Source organism: Lissotriton helveticus, chromosome 3_1, assembly GCF_964261635.1.
Source record: "Lissotriton helveticus chromosome 3_1, aLisHel1.1, whole genome shotgun sequence".
NCBI classification, from domain to species: Eukaryota; Metazoa; Chordata; class Amphibia; order Caudata; family Salamandridae; genus Lissotriton; species Lissotriton helveticus.
The window spans coordinates 2,100,087,045-2,100,104,328 of NC_136061.1; the positions used below are offsets into that span (position 1 = coordinate 2,100,087,045).

Consider the following 17,284-nt stretch of genomic DNA (forward strand, 5'->3'; position numbering starts at 1 on the left):
TAAATGTTTAAAAACTTCATACATATCCTATGACACCAAGGCTGAGCAATCGGGGTACAAAAAAGAGTTGAGGGTTTCATTTGCATCGGCGCCATTTTGGGTGCAGTCAGGCAGAACCAGGCATAGTCTAAATCTCTACTAACTCGTGGTTGGCCCAGAGCTTCTTTCGGCAGTCCAAAAGTTCCGTCAAAGGGCAAAAGAAAGGATCGGTGGTCTGAACCATCAGTCAAAAGGGGAGGGAGGCAACAATCTTTTTCTACCGGGTCATACTGTGCTTTCACCGGAACTGCTGGCGCCAGTATGGGAGCACCGACGTCCTGTGGCTACATTTCCATCGTTCCGTGGGCAATCATGGCAGTCACTCCCCATCGGGGGTATTTGCGGGAGTCGGGGACTCCCGCGGCTCCTCTAGAATCTTCAAGGTTGTAGAGAACTATGACGGTGGAGGCAACAAGTGACCGGGCCATTCCTTCATGCTGGGCCCGCTCTTGCCAGGTCGATCGCCATTTTGGGAGTTCGGCAGCTACCGGCGATCGCGGGGTCAAATGAGCGGACGGGCTCCCACCTGCCGGGCGAGGCGTTGCAGCATCGCCACAGTGGAAGAACCCTTTTCCAGGCGCCTGGAGCGCTGAGGGTGCAGTTGGGAAGCCTCCACCTGGGGAGGCGGGAGAGGCCTGTTCGCACCGTCTCTCCCTCCCAGTGCACCCCACGGCGTCTCGCTTGACATTTGTTATGGCCGGACCAGGTGATGAGGACGGGGGGGGTCGGAGGCATGTGCAAGACATCCCCCCCAGAGTTGTCGCAGCAATTATAGAGGAAAGAAGTGGTGTCTGGCGTGTTGTCGCTGCCATTACGAAGGAGAAAAGGAAAAAAAATTCCCGTCCGTCTTTGGGCCGGGCTTCCGGTGGATGTCGGCCGGACGCCCCTTGCTCTGGCCCCATAAACGGGTTCCTTGGCTCATCGGCTGCAGCCGGATCCCGTTGGCCCCAGCCCCCGGCCGTTGGTGGCCGGACCGGGAGAGGGAGTGGAGGGACTACCTGCAACTCTCAAGTGCCACCGCGGCCGGACTGGGAGAGAGAGGGGAGGGTCGAGGACATAGACATTCCCCCCCCTGCAACTCTCCGGCGTTGTCAAGGCAATCCCCTGGCCGGGTCCCGCTGGCCTCGGCCTCTCCTCCGGCTACACCCTACGTGATGATCTCCTGGCCGACTGTTGGCAGCAGGACCCGCCTTATATGGGTTGCTTCCGGCTGGGCGTAGCCGCAACCCTGCTCCACTCTGGAAGTTTCCAGAATGGGGCGGATGTCTGTTGACTTGTATCTTTCCCAAGTTTACCGTTCTTATTTCTAACGTTTTCTTGTTTCTAGGACACTCATAGGTTTTATCATTAAGTATTGTTATCGTTTCCTTGTTCGTTATTTAATAAAAAGTTCATCAGTGGCCTACTGATTTTCGTTTTCCTATTCTTTTCTTTCCAGGTGGTTTCATGCTAAAGTTTTCGGTTAACAGGATATAGTGATCACTTTGCTATTATTGTATATGTCCTTTTCACTAGAGGTGCTCTCTGGTCGGGCCAGATGACCTTCCTCTAGTGAATGGTCCGGGTGAGACTGGCGTATCAATCAGTGGGGAGTAGATAGGTATGGCAGATTACAACGGGGGACAAAGGTCCGCATTACCTACCCTTTCACTACTTGCAAAGATTTTCCTACGTTTATTTGCAAACAGGGAATACCTCCAAAAAGAACCAATTCCCAAACAGTCAATGTTCGGGCAAACAATCAATCAATGAGGAACGAAATAGGTACGACGTGTTAAAGGTTTGCGTTACCTACCCTTCACTCTCTGCAAAGGGAGAGAGAATATTCCTATTCTTCCCCGTTTGCAGGCAGAGAAGATTCCTAAGAGAACCAACTTCGAACAATTCAATGCTCGATTCAATCAATCAATCAATGGGGAGAAAAAAATAGGCACGACGTGTTAAAGTTTTGCGTTGCCTACCCTTCACTATCTGCAAAGACTAAACAGAGTATGGCGTTTCTGTGTTTGTTTGCAAATAGAGAATCTCCCAGAAGCAATCAATAGATAATACTAGTATTTTCAAACAATCAATCAATCAATCAATTTCGCAATTTGTCGTGTGTCACGACCTTACCCGGACCGGACCATGTGGGCAGTTCTTCGCCTTCCTTTTTCCAGCGCCCGATCATTCTCTTTCTCCATGTTTTTACCGCAGCATTCCTGTGGGATTCCAGTCAGGACAATAGGTCACTTGAGAGAGGTCCGTTCGGAATCGGTGAAGCTCATTCAATCGGCAGCCGGACGAGGGCCCTCTCAAGGCAGGTATACTCCAATCATTTAGATGTTCACCCCATCGTCTGGACCTCTCTTACCGGACCTTATGTCGCTGATGGGCCCCGAGTTTGGGACGCCAATTGTAGAAAAGTCAGCCCAGATCGCACCCGATGCCCAGGCTGCTGGTGCAGGGCGACTCTTCGTTTTCTTCTTGAGAAGTTTACCAAATAAAGAGACGGGCACTGGAAGTAGGAAGACAAGGAAAAAGGTTTATTACTCATGAGGAGAGCCTGTCCTTTGGGACACTCGCATAGTGTCTTCGGGAGGTGCTCTAACAAGTTTCTCTGAGGCTTCGTCTTTTATACACAGGTTTGTGGCACACAGGCATCCTTTATTACAATCAACACTTTGTATAGTATGAAGGTATTTCACCACGTGGCTACAGTAGGGCCCTTATCCTCCATGCAATAGGAGGGGCTGTCACGCAGCTGAGTGTTCTGCTGATTCCATTGGAATGTGTGTGCCTGATCGAGTCTCAGGGGGTGGGGTGGCCATGATCAATAGTAGCTTCTTCCAAGAGAGACGAGTGCATAAAGTAGTGGGCAATAAACTGTATCCTCAGGCTAAGGGATGACCAGTGGTCAGGGCTGACGTTCAGGCTCAGAGGAAGAGGTCATCAAAGGAGGGGTATTCATGGAGGGACAGGAGGTGTTGGTCAGGCGCGGGGTGCGATTCTTAGGGACAGAGTCATGCGGGAGGGGTGGGCTCATGACTCGCGCATGTGGGAGAGGGGGCAGCCAGGGTGCATGGGGGAAGCTTGCAGGGTCAGGGAAGGGGCGCTGGCGATGGACCGCAAACTGAGAGACCATGGTGTCTAAAGTGGCTGTCGTGTACGTGTGTGCATGGGTCTATGCTAGTGGGACAACACAGTCAGAGTTTTAACGATATCCATTCTGTTTACACCAAGGGGTACTGTGAACATAAATGAACGCCGCTTATGTACATACACATTGCTATTTTTAACAACTAGGTGCCCCAAACTGAGTTGCGGTGACCATTATGCAGGATAAAAATATATAAAGGTTATCGGTGGTGACATCACCTAATTTCGTCATACATCACGGTGGTCTATGACGAGATATGGGGGGGTTGAACTGACAGCATGCCTGGTTTCGGAGCCTTCGAGGTGTCGGGTAGGAGAGCAGTAAAAAAACATGTTAAATGAAGACAGCACAGAGCGTACAAAAACCCTGACTGTACTGCAGACACCGGCTCCGAGAGGAAGAAACGCGCTGTGTGCTGAAGGTCACCGCTGTGCGATACTGGAAGAAACATGCGCCGCCGCCCGGCTCCCCGGGCTGCACAGTGGTGCCTCCTGACAGCTGTGAAGTGTTAGTGTGGTCTTCGAAGGTAGACAGCGATTCATGCGTGTGATGTTTGTGGGGGGGCTCTGTGTGTGGGGGGCTCTGTGTGTGTATGTGTGGCTCTATGTGTGTGGGACTCTGTGTGGGGGGGCTCTGTGTGTGTGGGCGAGGCTCTGTGTGTGGGGTGGCTCTGTGTGTGGGGGGCTCTGTGTGTGTGTGGCTCTGTGTGTGTGTGGCTCTGTGTGTGTGTGTGGCTCTGTGTGTGTGTTTGTGGCTGTGTGTGTGTGTGTGTGTGTGGCTGTGTGTGTGGCTGTGTGTGTGTGTGGCTCTCTGTGTGTGTGTGTGTGGCTCTGTGTAGATAGCTTTTTTGTAGGTGGCTATGTGTGGGTGGCTCTGTCTGTGTGAGGGTGGCTCTGTGTAGGTGGCTCTATGTGAATGACTGTGTGGGTGGCTCTGTGTGGGTGGCTGTTTGTGTGTGTGGGTGGCTTTGTGTGTGTGGCTCTGTGTGGGTGTAAATGCCATAGGTCATGCATTTGCGAGCGATTAAGCTATTGGCATTGTAAATGACAATGCCATTTATTTAACTATTAAGCTATTGGCAATGTAAATGACAATGCCATTTATTTATGATTTTCAAAAAAAATGTCATGAGCAATGTCAATAGCTCTACCTTTAATAATGCCGAGACCATTGCATTTTAAATGCTTGTTTAATATATTGGTTTATGCCCTGGCAGTGAAAATATATGTGTCCCAATAACACATTTAGTACAATTTTACTAATAAACACATGTTCCCACATTTATTACTACAGTTCAAAGGCAGTGGCGGTTTTACCATTAGGGCGAATGGGCGTTGCCCCACCTATAATTATCAGGCAATTTATTCGAGCGGCGCGTTAATAAAAGTTTTATAAATTAACGCGCCGCTCGAATAAATTGCCCGATAATTATTGCCCTGCGGCCGTGGTGTGTGTCATGGACATGGACAGTATGCACTGTCTGACACTGGGTGGCGCTGGACTGACTGTGCCGGCACAGTGCGCACTCACTGCGCATGTGGTGTTTGCCCGGCAGGGCTTCTTTAACTAGCAAACTATGTGGATTTCAAAAAAACAACCGATTAGGGGTTTGCCTGCCTAATGCAGCGTACCCCATTGCTGAAAAAACGAACGACGTTTTTTTAATGCTCAGCCCAATCCTGATGCTACTCTCTTTAGAGAGCAGCTCTCCTCTAAAGAGAGCAGCATCAGGATTGGCTACTACTGTGTCTCGGCAAGTTGGCAGCCATTACTAATTAGTCTAGGCGCCAACGGGACCCCAGAGCAGAGATGGTGCGGACCCGGTCAAGTGAAGACAAGGTAAGTTTTTTATTTTATTTATCCCCACCCCCCTGGCCCCCACTGTGAGCGAGCCGTGTATTCAGTATTGGTAGCAAGTTTGCCTTTGATGAGCAGAGTGCTAGCTAGATAAGTGAAGGCAGAATTGTTCTAATGAGAACCTGGAGCCGAGGCTGGTCGGGCTCGAGTTTTGGAGGGGAGACCGACGAGGTGGAGCTTTGCCCGGGTTGAGTCTTTAATATTTCGGTCGCCTCACGTTCGTTTGCAAGATGAGTTTGCTCTGATCCGCGTTCAGTGTTTAAGACTCGTGGGTCCGTCTAATCTTCCCTTTCTTTTAATTCCTCTCTATTTCTCATGTTTTACAAGCTACACGGACTGCAGTTTATTAATTAGTTAATTACGTTTTACGGACTGCAGGAGCATTCATTCGTATTCCATCGGTGGGCTGCAATGTTGGAGAGCATGGTTAGTGTGGACAGCGAGCTGTAGTGAGTGAGCGTCAGTATTATTAAGTGACAAAGACAGATGAATTCAGGTGTCAATGTTTCAGTGACGAACCGTTACGCCCTACCACTTTCAAATGTCACCAGCCGCCACTGTTCAAAGGTCACATTCATGTTTATCATCACAGAACAACAAATATCACATGGGAAAACGCCTATTACTTCCTCATAGATTTTATGTAACAATTGCAATTTAAACAGGGAAATACCTATCCTGATATTCAGAACATCTTTTAAGTGTGATTTTACTTTGCTGCATCAATTTAAGCCCTTGCGTACTGCTTTTTGCTAAATGCATTTGTTAAAACAAGTGTACATGTAATATGTCATGGAATAAACCATTTATGCAGGTGCACGAAATAAAATATGTTATTTATCACCATTGTTAATAGAATGGAGGGGCATCATGTCTCACTCAAGGCTTGTGTGTCCTGGGCATTCCCAACACTGAACTCTGATAGCTTATGACGCACTGCACATCTCCCCATTTACTATCTATTTCTACAAACCAGGCATATATTATATACATATAAATATATTATTGTAATTTCAAATGTTCCCAACACATTGCATATGACAAACGCACAGATAAAATGTATTTTTTATTACTTTGATTAATTTTAAAACCTGGGGCATCAACTCTTTGCATGGCGATTTTAATAGCTCATGTAGGGATAGTTTATATTGCTTTTTCCCAAAAAACTTACTTTTTGTTATTTTGTATATGTTGAAAGTGGTATACTGTTATTTAAGCGAGTGTTTGACAAACTGTGATGTCTTAAAACTATATAAAAAAGTCTGCGAAGATAGGCCAATTGCTGCTAATTATTGCTTACCAAAGGCGCCTTTGATAAGCACTAATTAGCAAATTAACAAATGCATTTAGCAATGTTTGCATGCTGCACTTTTTACAGCAGCCGATGGTAGAGTATTAGCACAGTATGGGTAATATCCCAATATGTACAGTTAAATAAAGTAACACTGTGATATTGTATGTATGGTTTGGACAACTGCATGAACACTGGAACTGGGTGCCCTGTGCAAGACAAGTTGCAAAGAAAGCAGATCCAACACACTTGTCTGAATGCGTTGTCTGGAGGTAAATGGAAGCATAATATCAGCTGGTCAGACCTAAGACACGGAGGAGATTTCTTTTGGAATTGTCCTAGTGCCTCGATAAGGACAGCTTGTTAGAAGGCGGCTTCTTAACAAAAGGAGGGGAAAAGAAGCAAGGGGAAAGTGCATGGCATGATCGAGACACTGGGGAGAGCAGTAAAGGGAATAGATCAGCAAATAAGTCATTTTCATATAGGAGACTGTGTAAAAAGTACTTTTGTCTTTGCAGAGTTTTGCTATTCACCTAATGGCCACATTCCCGATGATTAATTATTACACTGAGAAATAAGGCTTTTAGGGTGTGTACACTAGCTCTGGGTTTATAGTTCAAAATTATGAAAACTATGGTGATGTTTCACTTTTCAAGTACCACCAAGGATGGATTATTATGTGACGGCTTAATGTGAGTGTACAGCTTTAATTTGTACATGTGTTTTTCATTGTACTTACAGTTGTATTTAGGTTCAGCATTCAAGACCTCTTGTATATACTTTAGTATATACTTCTATGTGTATGTACTTTGTGGGCTCTGGAGATCAGCCCTAGGACGTGTCTGCTTCCGCTTAGGGGCTTTTTTCTGTTCAACTGCCTCTATTTAACTGAATTGATAGTAAACGACCTGCAGAGGTCAGTAAAACACCAGAATTGATTTCTGTTTTTTCAACTGCCTCTATTGAACTGTCTTGATAGAAAACTACCAGTAAAAGTAAATAAAATGCCAGAATTGCTTTCAGACGGTGGACTTTCTTTTTTAAACGATTTCTGGCAACTGCCTCTTTTTAACTTTTGTGATAGAAATTGACCAGCAGAAGTCAGTAAAATACCAGAATCACTTTAGCATTCTCTAGATTCCAGTCCATAGAAATTGTCTTCCACAAGCACCCGTAGACAATAATATATTTTTCAAATCTTATATTTTTAGTGATATGACCACCGAAGACCCTGATTTTATATTAAAAACAGGGCTTTGGACTATATCATTTCACGCTGAAAGGCAATATTTCTCTCCATGTGTTCCCATACCTTATGGCCACATTCCAGATGATTCATTATTACACTGAGAAATAAGACTTTTAGGGTGCGTACACTAGCTCTGGGTTTATAGTTCAAAATTATGAAAACTGTGGTGATGTTTCACTTTTCAAGTACCACCAAGGATGGATAATTATGTGAAGGCTTAATGTGAGTGTACAGCTTTAATTTGTACATGTGCCTTTCATTGTATTTACAGTTGTTTTTAGATCCAACGTTCAAGACCTCTTGTATATACTTTAGTATATACTTCTATGTATATGTGCTCTGGAGATCAGCCCTATGACTTGTCAGCTTTCACTTAGGGGCGTTTTTTCTGTTCAACTGCCTCTATTTAACTGTCTTGATAGAAAACGACCAGTAGAAGTTATTAAAATACCAGAATTGCTTTCTGACGAGGGACTTTCTTTTTTCTAATTTTTCTAGCAACTGCCTCTATTTAACTTTTGTGATAGAAAATGACCAGCAGAGGTCAGTAAAATACCAGAATCACTTTAGCATTCCCTAGATTCCAGTCCATAGGAATTGTCTTCCATGAGCACCCGTAGACAATAATATATTTTTCAAATCTTGTATTTTTAGTGATGTGACCACCGAAGACCCTGATTTTATATTAAAAACTGAGCATTGGACTATACCATTTCCTGCTGAAAGGCAGTATTTCTCTCCATGTGTTCCCATACCTGCGTGTCACACAGTTTGGTGCTTACTTTCTCTCCATGTTAAAGAACAGTAGATGATTCAGCAACCAGGCTAATGTGCTTCATAGCTAAATACATATAAGGTCCCAAAGGCGAGACCGATTGCATTGCAAATGCTTGTTTACATACGGTCCCATTAATTGAACCAGTTGAAATTCCAAGCTCACCAAAGCTAAAAAACTGTACATCATTTAGGACAGAAATGTTATACTACCAGTTGTGAGGTTTCTGCATGATAAAAAATACTAGGTGCAGAGGCTGGTCATTGTACGGTTTGAGGGGCAATCAATTAATGAGTAGGCTATCTGTCCCATTTATTGGAAAAAAAAACATTACACTTTGATTAATATTGTTGAAAAAATTCTACTTTGATCAATAAGATGAGTGCAAAGACTGTGAATTAAAGAGTAGGAAGCACACAATTCGGATAAGGACAGAAGGATGGTGAAGATTTCTGGCTTCATACGAGTTTATAGCATCTCCAAGTGCACATACAAAAATCTAAGAAAATGATACCTTTCTATACATACTCCTTCCCTGCACTTTCAAAGTAAACTTTTTTAATGTTTCCCTAAAATCAATTTCAGTTTTCCTTCTGGAGAAACACTTCCATTTGTCACCATGGTAAAACAGCTTTCATGAGTAGTTTTATCTTTTTCCAGCGCACAAAACGCAATTCTAAATGTTTGTGAAAGCCCATGAGGTTTTTACATTTGTGGGTAGTCAATGCTTGATTCATGGACATCAACTAACTCTAAACTTGCCGAAAAACACTCTATATAGTTTACCACCGTCCATGAATGTGGGCAGAGCATGTTTGATCAATTGAGACCGCGCGGGTTTTATGCATGCTAATAACTTTTATTATTTACACATTCCACCTAGATTTGCAAAAGAACCTGTGAATGAGTAAGTTCATAATTCTTGGGACAATCATTTAGAAATAGGGCTGCACCTTTTGTCCAATCAAGAATCAGGCTTCTATATAATTATTATTGATGTTACATACAATACAGGCCTGACTGTACTCTAACACAGTCACTGTTTGTGCATTTAAAATGCAAGAGTGTGTGGTGCGGGGTCCAACAAGCATGCTAACTGGTGCAATTAATAAAGGTGCTCTTGAATGCCAAGTTTTTCTTAACCTCATGCTAACACCCCAGAGAAAAAAACATTCTCTGATGTACACACTGTTCAAGAGCGCCAGAGCTAAAATAGAACTGCAAAGGATACCTTGCCCTGTAGGAAGAAGGAAGAAATATAGCAGTACGCTTCTGTTATAACTATAATGTGATTTAAAAAACTTTATTCAACATTCTTTTATATTCTGTGAAACAAAAACAGCATCCAACCATGACCTCATCTCCCCTTGCTCCACACAACACCATGCAGAAGAAAGTGCCTAATATCGATGTATAAGATACAGGGATTGGTTGCTGGGGGGGATGCTGTAATACAGAGTCCCGACTTTGGCCTCATAGAGCAGTGAGGTATGTGGGCACATTATACATGACATGGAATATTATGGAAACCCAATACAACCATGTGGCTAGGCAGCTGGTTATAATTTACACTAACGGAATAGAGATGCATGTGTGATGAAATGTGGTTGGGGCCTCTCTAAACTCTACCCTAATCTGTATAAATTGCTTTTAATACGTAAAGTCATTCCAATGCACGATTTGTAGATGAATTGTTTGTAATAAATATTCCGTGCGTGTAAATACCAATCACTGTGTGTGCATGCAGATTTTGGGGCACAGGGTGGGGCTCAATCTATTTTAAGCTAGAGATTTGCTGACACCTGACAGTTCTCCTTTTCTTGGAAAGCTCAGTTTAATTTTGGGCCTCTGGAGATCAATCTATTGAGTGTGACCCCATTAACTTGGGGGGTAACATGAAAGCAGTATGTGCAGGACCCAATCCCCTGTGACTCATCACAGCACCCGCTGACATTTGTGTCCTGGCTCTGAGTCCTGCAGGTACTTTCTACTGGACATTAGCAAAGCATATGAGCTGACGGAGACTCATGTGTGTTAGTGCTGCATCTGCTCCATGACTGAGGTTTGCTCCACTCAGATAAGGAAAGACATGTTGTACGGCATCTATTAGGTGTTTCAGGTGCCACATCTGGCCTCATTGCTGTGGCTTCCTTTCCACCTAATTTATTCTCCTCCAGACTCTGGTCTGGTGCCTTTCAGGGCCTGCCCCAAATCTGGACTTTTTGAGCCTCTGACAAACGACTCAGCTGAGAGTGAGTCATGCTACCAAGATACCGGCCCTAAGTATGTCCCCTAAGTGTCCTCCATCTTATCTTCCTAGACTTCCTAAGCGCACGATCAAACTACGGTCGCAGCACAGGCGTCCTCTGCAGCAAAAAGCTTTTGTTCGGACAATCAGACTGATTCGACTCTCAGCAGGCAGCAGAACAGGGTGAGGAAACACTCAGGCAATCGAGATCCTGCAGGGAGAATTTGATTCTGCTGCTGCTTCAACCTTGAATTAAAAGCAGAGTTAAACTTTAAAATTTAGAAAATGTATAATTGTGCATGGTATCAAAGATGAATGATTGGACGACTGGAAGAAACATGCCAAACTTGGGTCACACATGTATGTATGTGCGTGTGCTTGTATGTGTTCATTATATAGAACAAACCTAGTCAAAGGGTAGGTTCACTAATCGTTGCCAACATTTATTGACAAAAGAACGTTTATGAGCCTGGGAATCAATCTTTAAAGTATCCTGAAAGTATCCTGAAACAGCACTTAAAACCCACTCTTGAGGAGTATGACTATTGTTACAATGAATGTGTTTAATTTACTTACTGCATTGTAGTTTTATTGTTTGCTATGTTGATGAAGGCCTGCAAAATAACCAGGTTGAATCACCAGTGAAGTTCAGGTAAGATTGTTAAGCTTTCTGTTAAAATAGAAGTGCAGTATTAATGGAGAAGGTACACCACCACCTGGTCGAGTTTAGACCAGGTTAAATGTGTTGATTAAGGACAAATGTCCTACCTTTGTATAACAACCAGGTTGTGATGATTTCTGCGGTGCTGCTATACAAGAAAAAGCGTGCAGTTACCTCCTGCATCATTGCATCTTGGAAACTGGGTCTGCATATAGCACTTAGGTATTCACAGTCAACAATACCAAAATGGGATAAAGACATAAAAAGCTGTTGGACATAATACCATCAGCAAGCCTCTTCAACGGAGGATTCTTCCTAAAGGAAGGCTGGGTAGCCTCACGTCTGTTAAATGCACTATGACTCTGCAAAACATTTAATAACATGTTTTCATATAAAAACAAAAGAGAGGACTCTTGCAAATAAATGTTTAGGCTCCAATCGAATGCCCTCCCTTTACAATACACGATAAAGAAATCTAATGTTCACATGTGGACTCTATCGAGATAGCAACTTTGTCAAAGTTTGAAAACAATTGTAGCTGTATAAATATGTTCATTTCATGTCAAATTAATGCATAGGTAATGATTCGAAAGAAGTAGAAAGAATGTTATTGGCTGAAATATTAACTGCTGGATGTCTGATGTTTGGCTGCCAGTAATAGAGTTGGCCTGCTACCTGGTCCTTAAAGTGAAAGATTTAGGATGTCTTTCAGTTTGGAGGCATAAATTCAAGATGAGTCAGCTGTATTTATTGCATAACACCCTTCAGGTTACTCTTGCTACTTTTCATGCATGGTTACAGATTGTGTGAGCTACGTAGCTCACTATGCAATGCCCTTTTTTAGGGCTTTTTGGGCTAGATTACAAATCAGTTTTAATAGAAGCTATTACAAGTCCTTGGGGGTAAGTAGGGGTATAGAGAATGTTGCAAATGCATTTTTGTAACTATTATGAAAGCAAATTTGTGGAGGTTGTAATGTTTGACCAGCATACGTGTATTGTGTACGTATTTACTGAATATTTTATAGTGGTGATGCATTGTGTTTTTTGTACTAAAGTATTGCATTGCGTTGTTGTGTTGAACTGTGGTTGTTGTGTTGCGTACTATTTTAGCTCGTGTTTTGCCGTGTTATGTTCGTATATTGTTCTGTTGCCTTTTTGTTACCCTACTGATGTCAGGAAATGCTGCTACATTACCAGCAAAAAGCCTCACACTCCTTTACACAAACAACCATTTACTACTGTTTAGGGAGATGCAATTCTAATTCTCTAACTCTTCTACTATATAAGGCACCAGTCTGCCCAGAACTGCTGGGAAACCATGCCTACATTTCATTGCTCACATTACATCTCTGCACAGCATGCAAAGTTCATCATCAGGTTATTCTAGTTTCAAGCTGAGAAAATGGAACGTCATATTTCAGATGCATGGTGCTCGCTGCACTGGTTTCTATTCCAGCCACAAGTCCAGATGAGAGCCTTAAGTGTTGTGCACTATGCCTTCCTTGGGCGAGGGTTATACTTTCTGCAACACTTCATGCAGCTCTTTCCCTCTCCAGACCTCTGACACCAACCACTAAACTCCACTTCAAGGATATCATAGGGAAATGGCAGCACACCCAGCAAGTGCTAAGCAATTTTATTTTCAAATCTCAAACTGTGCGTCACCTTTCTTTACAGATATGAAGTACCATAAGATTAATATTTACTCAAATGATTTTTAATAATGTTTTAAGAAATATCACAAGAATAGGGTAATATTAATTTCTACTTAAAAAGACTGTCTCTGATAATTAATTTTGTTGTAAATAAGATATATAGTGTGTGTTGACCATCCTATGCTTGAGCAAGCCTGGACTGGCAAATTATTGAATATGCGATTTTTCAGGTAAGTAAAATGTAGCTGCTTGTATGATTTGATGATCCTTCACTTGAAAATACTCCTATAGGTCTAACCCATTATGCTAGGGGATGTTGGTCAATTACTGACCATACTGTTGGATAAGTGAAATATTGATTAACTGTTATACTGAATACGTTGCTCCTCACAGGTGTTATACTGAATACACTGCTTCTCATACTTTGTGCATTCAAGTTGTACACAGTGCTTCTTTTTCTCGTGTTAGGAAATCAGTTTATTCATTGTCCATTGTAGGGAGGACCTGTATTTAAATCATCTCCGTACTGACAGTGTCTGGCTAATGTCACAAACTCTGCTTAGCTTACAATTCTATTATCATTGATCGAGAAGTACTCGAATAAAAATGGTAATACATGGATCACAAAATAAGGCAAGTGCAACCTCATTTTAAAAAGGTACTTGGTGGGGACATCTACGAAGTTGGTGTCACGCTTAAGTTCACGGAAGGACCTTTACATGTGGCTTTAACTGGGGTAGGTACGGAAAGCGAGCAAAAGAAAAACTAAATAAGTTAGATCCAATGAACAAATACTTTTTCAATAAGCAGCTGTGACTTCCAACTAGAAATCCAGAAGAAAATGTTTGAAAAATTGCACACCTGTGAAATGAGTCATATGTATTTGCATACAGCTAATTTGTGCCTCACTTGCCCATTTGGTAGGATCCGCTCTGCGGCAATAAAAAGCACATCTGACACAAATATTGCAATAATTGAAGTTCTTTTTATTGTACATTCCATAGCTGTTGAGATGTTTAGACACATTTTGGGGATTGACAGGTCTGTGCAAAAATACAGGAGTTGAAGATTTTTATTCCGAGTCTACAGAATAGTGCCAAACAAGTACATTTATTAGACAGGTTCAAGGAAGTCTAGCTGCAGAAGAGAACATTCAGTTTGGTTCAAGTGAGGCATTGCCTTATAATCTGTAGGCAGTATTAAATATATTTTTAATCCACCATCTTTTAAACACTGATACATTTAAATGCATTAACTGACTTCCCTTATGCTTAACCTAAACAAGTTGCTCCATAAACTCCTTTAAATTATTACATTTTTTATAAAGACTCCCTTTGAGTCTTACAAATACTAATCACGATGAATGTAAGTATGTTTGGCAAATGGCTTGGTATAGCAAGGAGTGAATGTTTCTCCCACTAGCAGCAAATAAACTAGCTCTCATTTTTAAGTGCCTGCTCTGTGATGATGTGAGAAATGCAAGTCTGTATGAGTAACTGGCTATAGCTTCTGAGAGGAGAGCAAACTGGTAGTCTGCAATGAAAGGTTTGTCTAAACAGCAACGATGGGCCATCATTACGTTCATAATTATAATATTATTTAATGGAATAGTTGCTAACTGTGTTATACCAATTGTTGCTGTAATGTCCAGATTGATTATATGAAGTGTCAAAACTATACAACTGGCACTTTACATTTTTTTTTATATTTACCTTGGAGTAATTATAGTAAAGTTAAAGATTGCATGGCATTTCAAAAAGCAAAATATTTTATAGACATTGAAATAAAATGTAAAGTAAACAAACATTTAAAACTGAAGTTCGACTTGCAGAAAAATACAAGTATGTTTACTCGCCAACATTCATGCCTTGAATTAATACGTTTAAATAATTACTACAAATATTTTGATGATTTCACAGGCAATTATTATGCAGCAAAACTGGATACATTTAAATATATCAAATTTAGCTGAGATGCAAGCTGTTGTATTGAGCCAAACATGGATAACATTCAAATGTTTGTCAAGTGTTGAAGCCTAAAAGGACAATGACAAGGAATACAGGAAAGATCTGTGTAACTGTATGGTTATTTGGCTAATAAAATATTCCAAAATTGGAAGATGAACCTTCATTGCAAATAGGGGTATGGTTATCAATGAAAACTACATGATCATTGTTAGGAAGATTTAATTTGGAAATCAAAAATAAGAAAAGCGAGTTGTGGCTATTTGGGCTCATGTTTAGTTCCATAAAACTAAGTGAAGCTTCAGCCTTAATGTATTACTTTAAACATTAGGATTGTTGCAGCTTATTCTATAAAAGTGCACACTAGTCTGTCCTATCTGCTATGTACATCTTCCATCAACAGAGCTCGTGTTCTTTCATATTTAAATTATATCAAAATATAGGGATAGTTTATGAGTGGATAAATGCCAATGATTTGGCTTCTATTTGTGTACATTTCAAGCAAATATTTAATAATAAGCAAATGATTTGTCATGACATATGTATGAATGCATTTATAAATCAATACAAATGAAATTTAAAAAATACTCCTCTGAGTAATAGTGTACACTTAGGATGACAGACGTCACTACCACAAGTTACATGTTTGCAACTTATCCAATTACAAATGGCAAATATTAAAAACTAATTTATTAAGATTATTTTGGTGAAAAGTCCATGGGAGACAAATCAGAAAGAAATAATTTTCTTCATCTGTTATTTTGAATGTCTTGGCTGGGTCATGGGCTTTATCTTAATCAGCTCTGGAAAATATCAAAACTGGGTGAAATGTGAACAGGGAAAACAGCTAAGAAAGAGGCAAAACATGCAGAAATGACTGCAAAATCCTCATATTCTGCAACTTAAATTTAATTTAAACAGAACTCTGCTTCAAACATATACTGCGGCTGCAACGGAAAGCTCCCTGTATCCACAAGAGATTATAGATTTCGAAACATCTGTAGGCAAGGTTTGGGAAGATTTTAGTGGGTGTTCAGGCATATGCCATCTGAAATCAGCTGCAAGAAGAAAGGCATGGTTTGAATATTGTATTGTAATTGCATTTATATAGAGCTTACTACCCCCGACGAGGCGTTGAATCGCTTTTTCAGTGAGTAACACATTATTAGCCTGATGCCCAATGAAGCAAGAGGAATATTGGGCTCATATGATCACGTCTCAGGTATTTGGTGAGCAAAAGTACCACAGCGTTCTGCACAGCTCTAAACTATGGGGCATTTTGCCAGGAACCGGCAAGTAGACAGAACTGACATGGTCCAGCGTGAACTGCACTAAGGCATTAAAAACTGGCACATGATATCTTGACTGAGTAAAGGGCATCACCATCATTGGATTTGTTATTTCCAGGAAACAGCATCTTTACCATATGAGTTTCCAAAGAGAGAATGGTATTGATAAAAGTGTTGAGGTTGCATATGCGCTTAGAGGGTAAAGCGGGCTACTTCCTCCTTTTTGTTTCGTGTTCCTTTTTCTGTTATTTATTTTTAATATGCCCTCGATTCATTCAAACAAAAAGGTTTTCCTCATTTTGGAAATTCACCAAAATCGAGGGTCTGATGAGCTCACTTAGGTTTTTCCCTGAAATGAGGTAGAGCCTTCAATAGCTAAAGTAACATTTCACCACTGTGGAGCAGCAAAGGTTCTGCAGTGTATGCAAAAGATGTATAAATAAACACAACTACAAAGATGCAAAGTAGCACTTATATGCTATAAAATAAGTATTTTTTATTTTCACACTAGTTTTAATTGGATGTTCAAGACTGTCATTTATTTATCAAGGAGGCAGCAGCCTCAGCGATACATTGAGCGATGACAAGACACATATTTGGTATCATAAATGGGGCGCTGTCATGGGGATTCCAATATCAGCACCAACACTGCTTAGCTTGACTAGAGTTGCAAACATCTCGCCTTGCATTTTAAGGTAGGGTACTTCTTGACCTGTAGCATTACACTCAAATTTCAGTTCAGGATTTATCTGTCATATATGTTAATTACCAAAGAAACATGAATACATGTGGCTACAGTGACCTACACTGAACATCTACAGGCATTCAGCTGATCTTTGCTATTTATCTGACAAATACAGTAGAAGGAAACTGTTATCCTAATAACTTACAAACATGTCGCCACCCATGCACACCCTTTATAAAGAGTGGGACTGGACTTCTGGGAAGAGGAGCCTAAGTGCTTGGATATGAGATTAACATGAAGGAGAGAAAATATTGAAACTTCACTTGACAGAGGAAATTCAAGGAAAGGGTGCAGAGAAGGGAGTTATGAGTAGGGTAGATGGATCCTAGAATTAGAAATTAGGAACAAATAGGTGAAGGAAAGAATAACA

At 41.5% G+C, this 17,284-nt stretch overlaps 1 protein-coding gene across 4 annotated transcripts in view; it reads right to left on the bottom strand.

The window, feature by feature from the left end:
* Positions 1 to 17,284, bottom strand: part of FES (FES proto-oncogene, tyrosine kinase) — a 498,639-nt gene that overhangs the window by 307,693 nt on the left and 173,662 nt on the right. The window lies entirely within an intron of this gene.